Source organism: Lolium perenne, chromosome 7 (assembly GCF_019359855.2).
Source record: "Lolium perenne isolate Kyuss_39 chromosome 7, Kyuss_2.0, whole genome shotgun sequence".
In the NCBI taxonomy this organism is placed as follows: Eukaryota; Viridiplantae; Streptophyta; class Magnoliopsida; order Poales; family Poaceae; genus Lolium; species Lolium perenne.
Genome location: NC_067250.2, coordinates 147,835,420 through 147,847,703, shown reverse-complemented (window position 1 = coordinate 147,847,703; position 12,284 = coordinate 147,835,420). Strand labels below are relative to the sequence as shown.

The window sequence follows — 12,284 nt, the reverse complement described above, 5'->3', positions numbered from 1 at the left end:
AGTCATATAAAATATAAATATAACTTAAAGTAAAGTAAAGTAAAGTAAACAAACTAAGGAAGCAAAATAAAAGCAGTAAAAGGATAATGGCTTTGGGGTTTTGTTTGTTTGCAAGTGAAGAAAGTATTTTTTATATTTTTAGATTAATAAATTTCAGTAAATATAAAGTGTGATAATTGTGTTGGAAAGGTGTTTCTAATGAGTAAAACGTACCGAGGTTCATGGGTTCACTTGTTTACTCTCTCTTTTAAGTTGTACTGGACACAAACAATTCATCAAAGACATAATATTGGTGGAACTTCAACATGTGTTTGATAAGCATTCATATGTACATTACGTCCTAACATAGAGAGAATGCAACACATCTCTTTTTGCACTACTCAAGAAAGGGAAAACTCCAAGCATTCTTGAATTAAGAATCAACAGAGTATAGCCTTAGGTAATTTCACATAATGTTTGAATTACAAATGTACTACCTTGAACAAACAAGATCATAAAGATATCACATAATAATTATAACACATGAATTCACTTTATCCCTAGAGAGGAAACAAAAGAAAGGTAAATACCATAGTAGATCTTGAATTTATTATACGATTCAATCACTACACCCATGCTACTCCATCTACTACGCACTTCTCCCCACACATGCTCTTGCATACAAGTTGGATCAGAACAAATACTTAAGAACGGGTACATGATATGCATCTATCAATACATCTTACACATAATATGTTCCAATATCATATACCAATATCATAGAATAAAGATCAACAACAAAGAAATTACATATATGACCATAATATAATAATGTTGGGAAGCTCATATGGTACTAGATATATGAAGAACAAGAGACAAATAGATCAAGATAATGCCATAAACCCATAGTCCAGGCGTGGAATACTCCCTCTCTATCATGGTGATGATGATGGAGGTGTTCGAGAAGGTGGAGTCCCTCCGGCGGCGGCTCCGGCGGAGTTCCCCCTCCAATCTTCACTGGTTCTGGCTCTATTTTGGTTTTTCGGTCTTTCTGCGGTGCTCCCCTCGAGGAAGCCTAGGGAATACATTTATATAGAGATTTTAGGTCATACAGAGTCCATGGGCGAAAGAATCAAGAGAAACAGACGATCGAGGAGGGAAAGAGCATGGGTGGCGCGCCCCCTGATTAGGCGTGTCACATGGTCTGTTTTGGCCCTCCTGGCCCATCTTGTGAGGTCCAAGTGCTCCAGACCCTTCTCTTTATGAAATATTGACATACCCAAAGTCGTAGCTCTATTTTACTTCGTTTAGGTCCTAAAAGCTAAAAATACACAAAAGAGGGTTTTTCTCTCCTTTAGAGTGATGCATCTAAAATGCATACATGAACTTTATAGTTTATTGTGTTAAAATCATTATTATTATGCAAAAAAATTATATTTATTGGTATAACATATTAATAGTTGCAAAAGTACACAAGTTCTTGTTTTTTTACTTCGTTGTGTAGGAAATAGATAAATATGGAAGGAAACCAGTCATTATGGTGAAATCTGGAGTTTCCCGAATATGTCCCTGCAGAACTATTTTCGAAGATCGCCATGGTAGGCCCCGAATACAACGTCAAATGAAAAGGAGCCAATTGAAAATATTGTGGGGAATTTTATGAGCTTAATTTTAGACATAAAATTCAGCCCAATCTGAGTCCCTGTGCACCAGATTTTCTTTGATTGCTGAAGGGTCCAGAAGCAGTTTCAGGATTCCGAAAATTGGTGACGTGATTGACACAAACTCTTGTCATACTTGTTGGATTCATCCAAATCACATCTTTATGGGCTCATAAAGAACATAGGGGAGTCCTAGGAATGTTCTAGAGGTGCCCAAGAGTCCTTGGATCAAATGGGTATCCATCCTATGGCCAAGATTGCATCTCTCCACCTCTATATATGGAAACCCTACTTTTGGAGGAAGCCAGCCGTTATCACGAATTTCCTCCCCATTGGTATCCGCCAAGGGGGGAAGCCCCTCAAGATCAGCACCATGGCAAAGGAAGGAGGGAAAAGGGTCTGCTGCCCTAGGGCAGCCGCCGCCCCCTTGGGTCGTCGTCTCCACAAGGGGCGCTACGCCGGCGCCCATCACCATCTCCTCCACGGGATGCTCTTCATCACCAACGTCTTCATAAACATCTCCATCACCATCTACAGAAACACTCCATCATCCCCACTATAATATCTTGGCAAACATGATGTATGATGCAATATTTTTTCCCATGATCTAATGTATCTCTATGTTGATGTTTGAGTAGTGACTTGTTTTGGAAATCGTGATATAGTTTGTTGTTGGTTGCATATAAGTATATATGTTATCTTCTACGACGATCTTGTTGCTACATATGAGTGCACACATATGTTGGGGTATGCACAAGATTGTCACCGTTGCATGTTGATAGGATGAGGGATAGCCGGAGTTGACAGAAACCGAATCCCAAATCTTAGAGATACATGTTGTATTAATTTATGGTTAATCAACAGGGTATTATCACATCGACCTTATATCTAAATGCAGTGGTTAGACACACAACTTTTACATATTGTACCGTTTGAGTGTCGTAGAGGAGAAGAGACGGGCAAGATTAAAAACTCGTCGCAAAATGTTTACACACGATAACGTTATCCATAGTTGTGTGCGACGAAGGCCTTATACGCCGACCCTTATGTCTGAACGGCCCGTTTGTGAACTTCTCTTGACGGACCGGAATTGACTTCCGTGTGCTTTATACCTTCGTATGGTCCCTCCTAGAGACCAAGCTCACAATTCTTTTTTTTGGCATCAGCGTTCGACTGCACAACAGGAAAGGCATTTCCGTGGCCCATGGGGTTCTTAATAGGCCCGATCTGTACTAGTGCACTCAAGGGGTGCAAAACTCGTCAGTTGTATTGTTCATTGCTGACGGGCTTTTGGAAGGCGCATGTGAGTCTGGTTGGAGAACATTGACATAGACATTGTTGGTGTCAGTCAGAATGAGCCGGAGACTCCAACCCTTTTTCTAGACTAGATTTAGATGTGCGCCTTGGCGCACGACCCCGTGAAATTCGTATAGATTTATATTTTATATAACAGTAAAAAAATATCCAGGAAAATGATAATATGTTCATTTAAATTTTACAAAACAAAGTCTGTAGGTAAAATTAGGATAAAACACATGAAATCAAGCACGGAGTAGTAAACACTTGTATACAAAGAAAATAGGGAAATATATTTCAGTAACACTCATAAATGATAATAACATAATTATGTTGAATAATATATGTATACGATGAAAATGACAGTTATAAGGTCATGCTCGAAAACAAAACAATTTTTTATTTAGAAAAAGGCTTTGCCTAAAGCAAAATGGATCAAAATGGCAAACACATGAATCGAGCATGGCGCAACATGCACATAAGGTGCATAGAAACATCGCCGCAACGGACACTTAGGTCATATTTACAGGATACCAATGAAAGGAATCAACACGATTTTCAGACTCCGGCGTACACAAACAACATAGAAATATCTTTCACCTCCAACTCGCATCACCGAAATTCATCACCGTTGGAAAATTTTGTTGTATGTTTTCTTCCTCTCGCTCAACTTTTGTGCATAACCTGGTTCATCGAAGGGAAATGCAAGCACATTGGACGGGCTTATACGTGTAAGCCAATTTTAGTTAAGAAAAGAAGTTACCTCTTATCTGTTGGAATCATGGTAGACTGATTGAGAACAAATAATCATGAGACATACAATAAATTACCTGTGTTGAAAGATTAGTGAATGATGGGGTGGTTCGGATCAACCCGATGTGACAATTAAGCATACATAGATCCAGTCCAAATAATCTAGAAACAATGAACTTAGTATTTAAGAATTCACCTCTCCGGCCAGAGTCCCTTTGAGCGGATACAATTTTAATGTATGATGTATAAAATTATGAATCACAAGCATAAATTCCCAGGAATACTAAATAGGGACACCATGTAGAATCTTCTGAATTTGGCACAAGTTGTCGATTCAGCCTACAACTGCCAACTGTGGAAGCTCTCCTAAGCTAGGATGCAGATCTACACATTGTGACAACTCGCATGAGAAACTAAACAGCCACAAAGATAGTTCAAGCTGAGTTAAAAACAGGGGCCGAGTCCAAATAATCAAGAAACAATTGAACTTAGTGTGATTGAAATACATATACGGATGCATGATCAAAGAAGGAAGAAAACCCATAAGTGTTAGTTCAATTTTACCATGCACTAATTAGAATAAAGAAATGTGAGAATTAATTATCATTGTCACAGAAAATACCTCAGCACACATACAAGTTCAATACCATGCGTGAACTGGCTTTCTTGAAAAATATATATCTTTGTTTTCTTAGTGTCATATTTTATTAATCCCATCTGTCACTACAATTTGTCCACAAAATATATGTTTCAGATAAGTTCAATATCGCAGATCTATGACAGTCCAAATTCATTTTTTTGCATCGTTGTTGGGCTAGTTTGTCGAGCTGATGATCTACTTACGTATTCCATTTACAGTAAATAAGACCTCAGGAGGGATGTTTTATTTAGTGAGAACAATATCGACCATTTTTAGCTGGCGGGGTGAGAGGCGGCGCGATTTATTTGGTTCCAGCCCTATAACTTGAGGCCAAAGTGTAAAAGAAGCAACATTATTTTGCTAAATAACATCACAAATAGTGAAATCTTGTGGATTACCTAGGAAAGTCCAACTGACATCTGTCTGCGATATCCAACATCGAAGAACAAAGTTTTGTGCGCGCCTATCATTGGGGAATCCTTGAAGCCGAAGAAGAGTGGGAACACTATTCAGCACATGCACCTGAATAGAAATGGTTATCTGAATTTAAATACCCAGTAAGAGAATGGAAGAAGCATATCTGTTCTATGGCATACCAAAATGTATGTTGTTGTGTGGACTTTCATCGGCTACATTAATGGCACAAGAATCAGAAGGCTATACTCCATGCATATATATGTGGTGTAAAGTTGGACCACACCAAGGAAACAAAATGAAGCAAGATAAGACTTTCAGTTTGTGAACACAGTGCAAAGATAGCCACTGCAATGGAATGTGTAATCTAGAAATAACTTAAATACATGTGCAGTAAGATCAGCAAGAACACAGTACATACCCTCACAATCAGTTTATACTTGCCAACTCTATAAAGAAAAAGCTTCACTTGCCACCAACAGAAGAATGGTCTACAAACCACACAAATTTCATCAAACAGAAAGCGACACATATTTACAAAAATAGGAAACCATCAGTTCGTTCCTTTATTACATATATTATGTGAAAATATAGTCTGGTATGAAACTAAAATTGCAGTGGTACAAGAGCTAAATTTTCCGTACTAAAATAGTGCACTGAAACAAGTTACGAAATATAGAATGTCATGGCTAAAAGGCTGGTAATTCCACTTCTAGACTGCTATAACAACTGAATCTTGAATGCATGATTCTCTGAAGCAAAACAGTAGCATGGAGCTGATTATTTATTCATACTTTCTACCTGCTCGGTTGTTCGTTCATCATTAAGGTAAAAATGACAGAAGTTTACGTAAGAGCTTAAGTGTCGAATAGTCTGGGGTTTGTTTTTCTATAAAAGAGTATCTCCTCATGCTGCCCACAAAACCTCATGCCATATAATTTTGAATATCCAAATGTGAAAGCAAATAACAGAGGCATTCGAGAGTTGTAACGGTTTATTTTGTTTTTCACATGGCATCACTCTATCGATTATAACGAATCACGCCAAAGAAAAAGTATCTATTGATGATGTGCCTAATAGATTAGTAATTAGCTCCAACTGGTAAACCACACATTCACCTATGGTTTTCCTATAAAAACATGTATTATCACAGGCACCTAGACTTAGCCTGAGATATCAATTTTTTTCCTTCAGCAGTTACCACTCCGTTGAGAGCAGTCAACAAAAACCCTATACTGCAAAAATAGAATTAAAAAGCTAGAAGAACACCTCACCCAGTGAATGGATCTAATGAGGCTTACAGGTAAAATTGAGATCCATAAATTTTCTTCATCAACTAAAAAATAATTAGATAGTTGCATTTAGAGTAAAAAAAGAATGAGCTACTTATTAGATAGTTGATATATCATGATTTTTTTTATCCTAAGCCACAGATGCATAATATTTACCTAGCAAACCTATGTCACAAAGTGGAGTCTAAGAAATATCAGAAGGTGTTCAGTAAAAGAAGCAGGATTGCAGGAGCTCATGTGCATCTTGGAACTGCTCACCACCATCCAGAAGCAACTAAAAAAATATATATAGCAATGTTTCATGTTATGGGAAGAAAGAAACATGCATTCTTGCAAGTACAAACATAACCGAATCTACAACTGAACTAAAACTATGAAGAAAATACACTTCTAAGTAAGGTATCTTCAAGTGGTATCTTTGTTAGTTAAACTATTAGCTACTATTTAATTTTGGAAATTCCACCATATATAAGAATTGGAAAATATATGAAAATGGCGGGGGGATCAAATCTGCAGATGATATCATCAAGGCAGTAGCATGCCAAAGCATAGTTTCAAAGAGAGAAAGTAAACATAATTGCTTTCACTATATAGAATGCACTAAAAAATACAAGGAAAATGCACGAAAAATAGGTATCTAACATCTTCAGATGATATCATCGAGGCAGTGGCATACTGAGGTACACATGCAAAACTTCTCGTCAATGTGGGACTCGTGTGTAGGTGAAGAACAATAAAAAAATCTTTTTAGGTTTTACAAAACACAGCGAACTACAATAAATTACAAACAAAGAAACAAAATTTATATACAACCAGGGAAACGGGAGAAAATATATTATAGCAACTAACATTTGTGGATTCTGCCAAGAGCAACAAAACCAAGGAAGGAACACCGAAATCATCATCTACATAGGCAATGCATTGTCGTACATGGTGTATAAAAGTCGAAAGAAAATATAAATCTAATTAGGGCTTGCATCACCAACCTAAGAAAGCGAAAAGAAAATAGCGGGAAACATATGTAAACAGAAAGAGTTGAACCAGATTGTGTGATACAATGCTAATAGCTAGACAGGATAATCATAGCATTCAACCATTAACTATGTTGCAGATCAAGAACCTAAAACAGATTATATGCAACATTACTTTTAGAAGCAAGAAAATGAACTATGAATATCACATGTTAGCAGATAAAGCAAATACAAGGCAATATAAAAAAAGAATAGCTGGTAAAGAAAATAAAAATACTAATTATTTAGCATAATTAGGTACTACTAATAAATTTTTAACTACAGATCCAAAATCTTAAATCGTAATCACTGCAGGTCTACATCTGTACAATGATAAATAAACTAAATGCGGGAGAGATGAGTTATAGCTTCTTGGGAATGTTACAAACCATAAAACCACTGTATTTAGAAATCTCTTCCAGGACCCAGAAACAACACACTTACATCATCAATGGCAAGGAGAACTGAACCCATGGGTGCAAACCTATTTAGGAAGCTAAGTAATTTCAGAACATGAAAAAAAAAGCACATGAAGATAAATCAAAGGAAAACACCTTTTGCTGCGAATCAACAACAGCTCATGTCGGCTCAAAGGATTTGTGCATCTCTGCATTGTTGTGTTACTTTAGCACCGTGGGAGCAGATGAGGGGCTGGGTTAGAGGAGGAAGAGCCTGTAGCCTCCCCTATCAGTATTGCATAATTACAAATTATTAAGTTATTGATTTCTTCTAGCTCTGGCCACAATAATTCACACGAAAAAATCAAATATAGTAGGTACTCACCTAGAGCTTGCAGATTAAAGTATCACATAGATTAATTATGTAGTGCAGCCTCTTTGGATTATTCTCACACACCTTGTAGTAACAGATTACATATCATATATAGATAAGATTTATGGGGATTAAATCAAAACATGGTCAGAGGATAATTAAGGAGGAAAAGAGGATCACCTCGTCTCAATGCCATTGAAATGCGGCAGATCGTGCTCCGTATGCCAAACGCCAAAATCTATAACCAGATCACCCAAACCATAAATCAATCGTGGATCATGCAACCTGAAGTAAAATACCAGCAACACCAACCACAACCTAGTAGGCTACAAACAACACCAGCGTGCAGCTAGCAAAGCGCGCACGGTCAAACACAACAAGCAACCATGAAGCGCAAAACTTGGAACTTGGGAAGGTACCTTGCTAGGCGCTGGCAATGGGCGTAGCGGCGATGGCACATCGGAACCCCCATCGCTGCTCCTCTTTCTCCTTGGTCCAACGACAACAACAATTTTGGCTATTTTACATCTCCAATGGTCACCAGCTAGGCCATTTCCTTGTCCTTAAATAGTACATACAACCATATTAGCTAGGATTTTTATCAAGACAGACAAAAATGGATCTGCACAAACAAAGATGAGATTTTCCCGTACATGAGAGAGAGAGAGAGAGAGAGAGAGATAGAGAGAACCTCATGTCTTCTATGAAGAACACGCTGCTCCTACCAGATAAATTATGAAAGCAGCAACATAATTGGTTACACAGAGACAATTTTCCGCATGCTAGTGAAACACCAACATATATACGAACCCAGGCATAGCTAGTGAAACCAATACATTACATAGATATGCTAATTAGTTTTCTAGTAACTTCACTGTGAACCACTCACTAATTTCTAGAAAAACATAGATATCACATAGGTAGATGCACTTACAATTAGCTTCCCCCAAATCTCTGCCCTGCCAATTTCACTCCATCAATTAGCAATGTCTGAAGGTTTCTTCACCTTCATAAATTAGGTGTATCAATCAATTATGTTAGCAGTCCTATTACGGTTAAAATGTCAAAAAAAATCGAACTGCAGAAAAAATAGATATTACATAGGTAGCCACACTTACATTTAGTTGTCCCAAATCCCTGTTGTGACTGTATCATCCTCCCTTTCCAATATTGTTCACTGGCCATCTATATGTGTCTTTGTGTACAACCAGTGAGAAGAACTACCAGCCAAGAAGGAGAGCACATCAGCGTCCGATTGCAAACCATGCTTCCTTGACAAAATCGATTAAGATGTAATTAAAAGCATGTCCAGGCATGAACCAATGAAATATCTCGTAAGAAGAGTACGTACAAAGTATAGCAGTTTGAACCTTTTAATCATTTGTCCCGGAACACCGGCGAGGCACTAATGCAGCACTGCTTAATGTCAGCCATATAATACATCTGATATTAGACAAAAAAGAGCAAAAACTTGAGCTATAAGATAGTTTAGAAATGATCCTAGAAATCTAAGAAATATTATGTGATGCATGTCTCAAATAATCGAGCACAAAAACATCTTTCCCGGAATTTTCTCATATATTTTATCAATGATAGAGCCTGGATGTCTTGCCCAACTGAGATAAAACATAAAATATAATGAGTAGTTAATTTCAGAGATAAAACATCATGCTTGCATAAATCTAATTTCAGATCAATTTATTTCTTCCATCTGAGCAATAAACTGTAAGAACATCACCTATGGACATGGTCGCGTGTCAGGAAAGGGTGGAAACTAATCTAGGCAAGAGGGCACAAAAATTCGTATGTCCTATCACCTAATCTTGTACCTATATCCAGAGCACAGAACTCAAATATAAACCAAAAGCACCTTGTGTCCAGATAATGAAACTGATTGTTTCCTATGTAAAAGACACCTCCTGCCATCTTAGATCACTGTATGATTAACCTGTGTGAGATTAACCTGTGAATAGTAGCAGGAAATTAACCAAAACAAATTGACTGAATGATCAAAAGAAACACACAAAATCCAAAGGGAAACCAACCTGAATAAGGTTTGAACCAAACACGAACAAGAGAGAACCATGACCGAAAGGACATCCCTTGCAAGAATGAAAGGGAAACCACCCAGAGCCAAACTGAACCGAGTTCTTCATGGCTTCCTGAGGTGTCTACCTCATCTCCCCGCAATCTCGTTTGGACCTGGATCAATTCCAACAAAATAGTTGAATGAAAAATGCAAACAATCAGCATGAGAAGTGCTCATTTACATCAATAGAGCATAGGAAAAAACAACGCATTCCTTCAGATCTGGATGCATCCAAAGTTAAAAACCTGGCCAGTTCATGTCTTTGCATCAGGATAATGGATCTAGCAGAGATGAATCCATGTATATTTCGCACACACATAGAGAGAGGGGGAGAGAGGGGAGAAACCTGCGGGGTTCTCAATGAAGATGAGGCTGGGGCAGGCCGCCAACCCACCTGTGCTTCGCCGTTGTCGAATCCTTGATCCTCGCTGTTGGTCGGCTGTGCTCTGGCCGTGCTCTGCCTGTTAACGTCCATGTTGCCGATGTTGTTCCAATCGGCGGCCACCACTGCTCCTGTCAATGTTGATGTGGAGGAGGACAGAGCCGGCGACGCGAAGAAAGGGAGGAGGATGCTGAGCCCAGGGAGGAAGCAGGCCGGAGGAGAGAGGAGCGCCGCCGTCGTCCTCTTCCTCCTCTGCTCGTCCCCCGACGCGCTCGCCCGCCCAGCCGCCTTGCTCACCAGGGCCGCTCTCCGCCAGGGGCCCCGCGCGGCGCAGCCGTGCTTGGACGGGCGGGACTCCCTGACGCGCTCGCCCGCCAAGCCGTCGCGCCGCCGCCAGGCCTATCTCCGCGCTCCTCCCCAAGGACGGGCGCCGGCGAGGTGCGCTGCGTAGACCCCGGGAGGATGTGGGTGGCGGTGGCGGGGCGGGGGCGGGGCACGAGGCGGGGCGGGGCAGGTGCGGGGCGGGGGCGCGATGCGGGGGCAGGGGCGTGGGCGGCGGCTAGGGTTTTTTCACCCTGGGGCTCGCTTTTATACGAGCCACGGTGAAATACCAAAAATACCCCTGTGGGTTGAGATCCACTGCCAGATGCCAATGCGTACCGATAGAGATCCCAGCCACGGTGGCTGGCGTGCGGGTCCGGCAAAGGTGGGGCTCACATGCAGCCAGACGCGGGTAACAATCGGCTGTTGCATGGGGTTAGCTAGTGAGGGGAGGCTCCAAAACGAACGGCTGAGATGCACAGATGGAGAGATCCGATGGCTCACGTGCTGTGATCACTGTGAAGCCCCCTATGGGGGGCATCGTTTATACCTTTAGATGTTTCAGAATGTTGTTTTGTCCGGCTGAGATACGGTCCAACATTCCGGTCTAGAAATTCGGATCAATAGAGAGGTTATACTGTTATATGTTGTTCTACATTGTTCTAATGAATCCAGGACATTAGGACCATATTTCTAAGGGTATTTTCATCATCAAAAAAACATGAAGCACGTTAACATGGTCGTCTGCACAACCGTCGGTCTATGAAGGTTCATAACTTGTGGGTGTCACAGTCATCGCCCAAGAGAGAGACTAGTCTCGGGCAATGCACGATCTGAGAGGCCCACGCCGCTTGCAGAGGCGACGCGATAAATCTTACGATGCGAAAGAAGGCCAGGAGCTGCGGATAACAGTGATGGACGCCGATGGTTTGTAAAAAAACCAATGCCCAACCAGAACCGCTGGAGCTCGAGGCCGATGTCCATCGGGCCAGGCATGGCCGAGGTGGTGGAGCCCGTGGCCGCAGAAGTTCAGGGGCTCTGTCGAAAAACACAGCCAGAGTGTTGGTAGAAGCGCGACAGCTTTGCTGGCGGTGTAGGATGGCCTGGCCACAGGATCTTGGTGTCGGCGTAGATCCGTGGCGAACGGGTGTGAGCTTGTAGCGGCTAGGATACACATTCTAGTGAAAGATTCACCAAGTCCCGTGCTAAATACAGGTAACTCGACACACGGCCAACATCATGTTCTGAACTTCCGACGCATATAAGGGAACATCAATATTTATAGATTTGCTGACGGTCATTAACGGTCATTGTTAGGTACCCGTCAGGATAAAAGCTTGATATGATTTTTATATTTTGTTATTTAGATTGTTCAGTATATTTTTAGGCGTTAGGGATCATTATATAGGGATTGTCTACCTTTTTCTATGATTATAATTTTTTTATTTAGGTTTTAAAGTTTTTCATTTGGTTGCGTATGTTCAAAAGTAGTATTGAACTCACCAGGATTCTAAACATAATTGGTACACCGAAACTATGACCAGGTGTTCAGTGAATTAACACACTGAAAGTGCATGGACCCCCATGTGTGGTTTTGGTAATTAATGACAATCCCTATGGACTAATGTTTGCATTGAGTTATATTTATAGGTGTTGTCCATAGGCAATGCTTGAAC

The 12,284-nt window shown here is 40.4% G+C and overlaps 1 long non-coding RNA gene across 4 annotated transcripts; it reads right to left on the bottom strand.

Annotated features, from left to right (window-relative positions):
• Positions 1–3,355: 3,355 nt before the first annotated feature.
• LOC127300847 (uncharacterized) lies at positions 3,356–10,357 on the bottom strand. Of its 4 annotated transcripts, none has more exons than XR_011749066.1 (12): positions 10,252–10,357; positions 9,862–10,018; positions 9,687–9,779; positions 8,935–9,259; positions 8,508–8,822; positions 8,236–8,378; positions 7,997–8,054; positions 7,829–7,900; positions 5,165–7,729; positions 4,728–4,851; positions 3,700–4,073; positions 3,356–3,620 (listed from the first exon to the last, which is right to left on the bottom strand). It is a non-coding gene; the product is annotated as an uncharacterized lncRNA (long non-coding RNA). The 4 variants fall into 4 exon arrangements; XR_011749063.1 differs by lacking the exon at positions 3,356–3,620 and having other exon boundaries at positions 3,848–4,073; positions 8,508–8,537; positions 8,751–8,822; XR_011749065.1 differs by having other exon boundaries at positions 3,356–3,851.
• Positions 10,358–12,284: the final 1,927 nt, after the last annotated feature.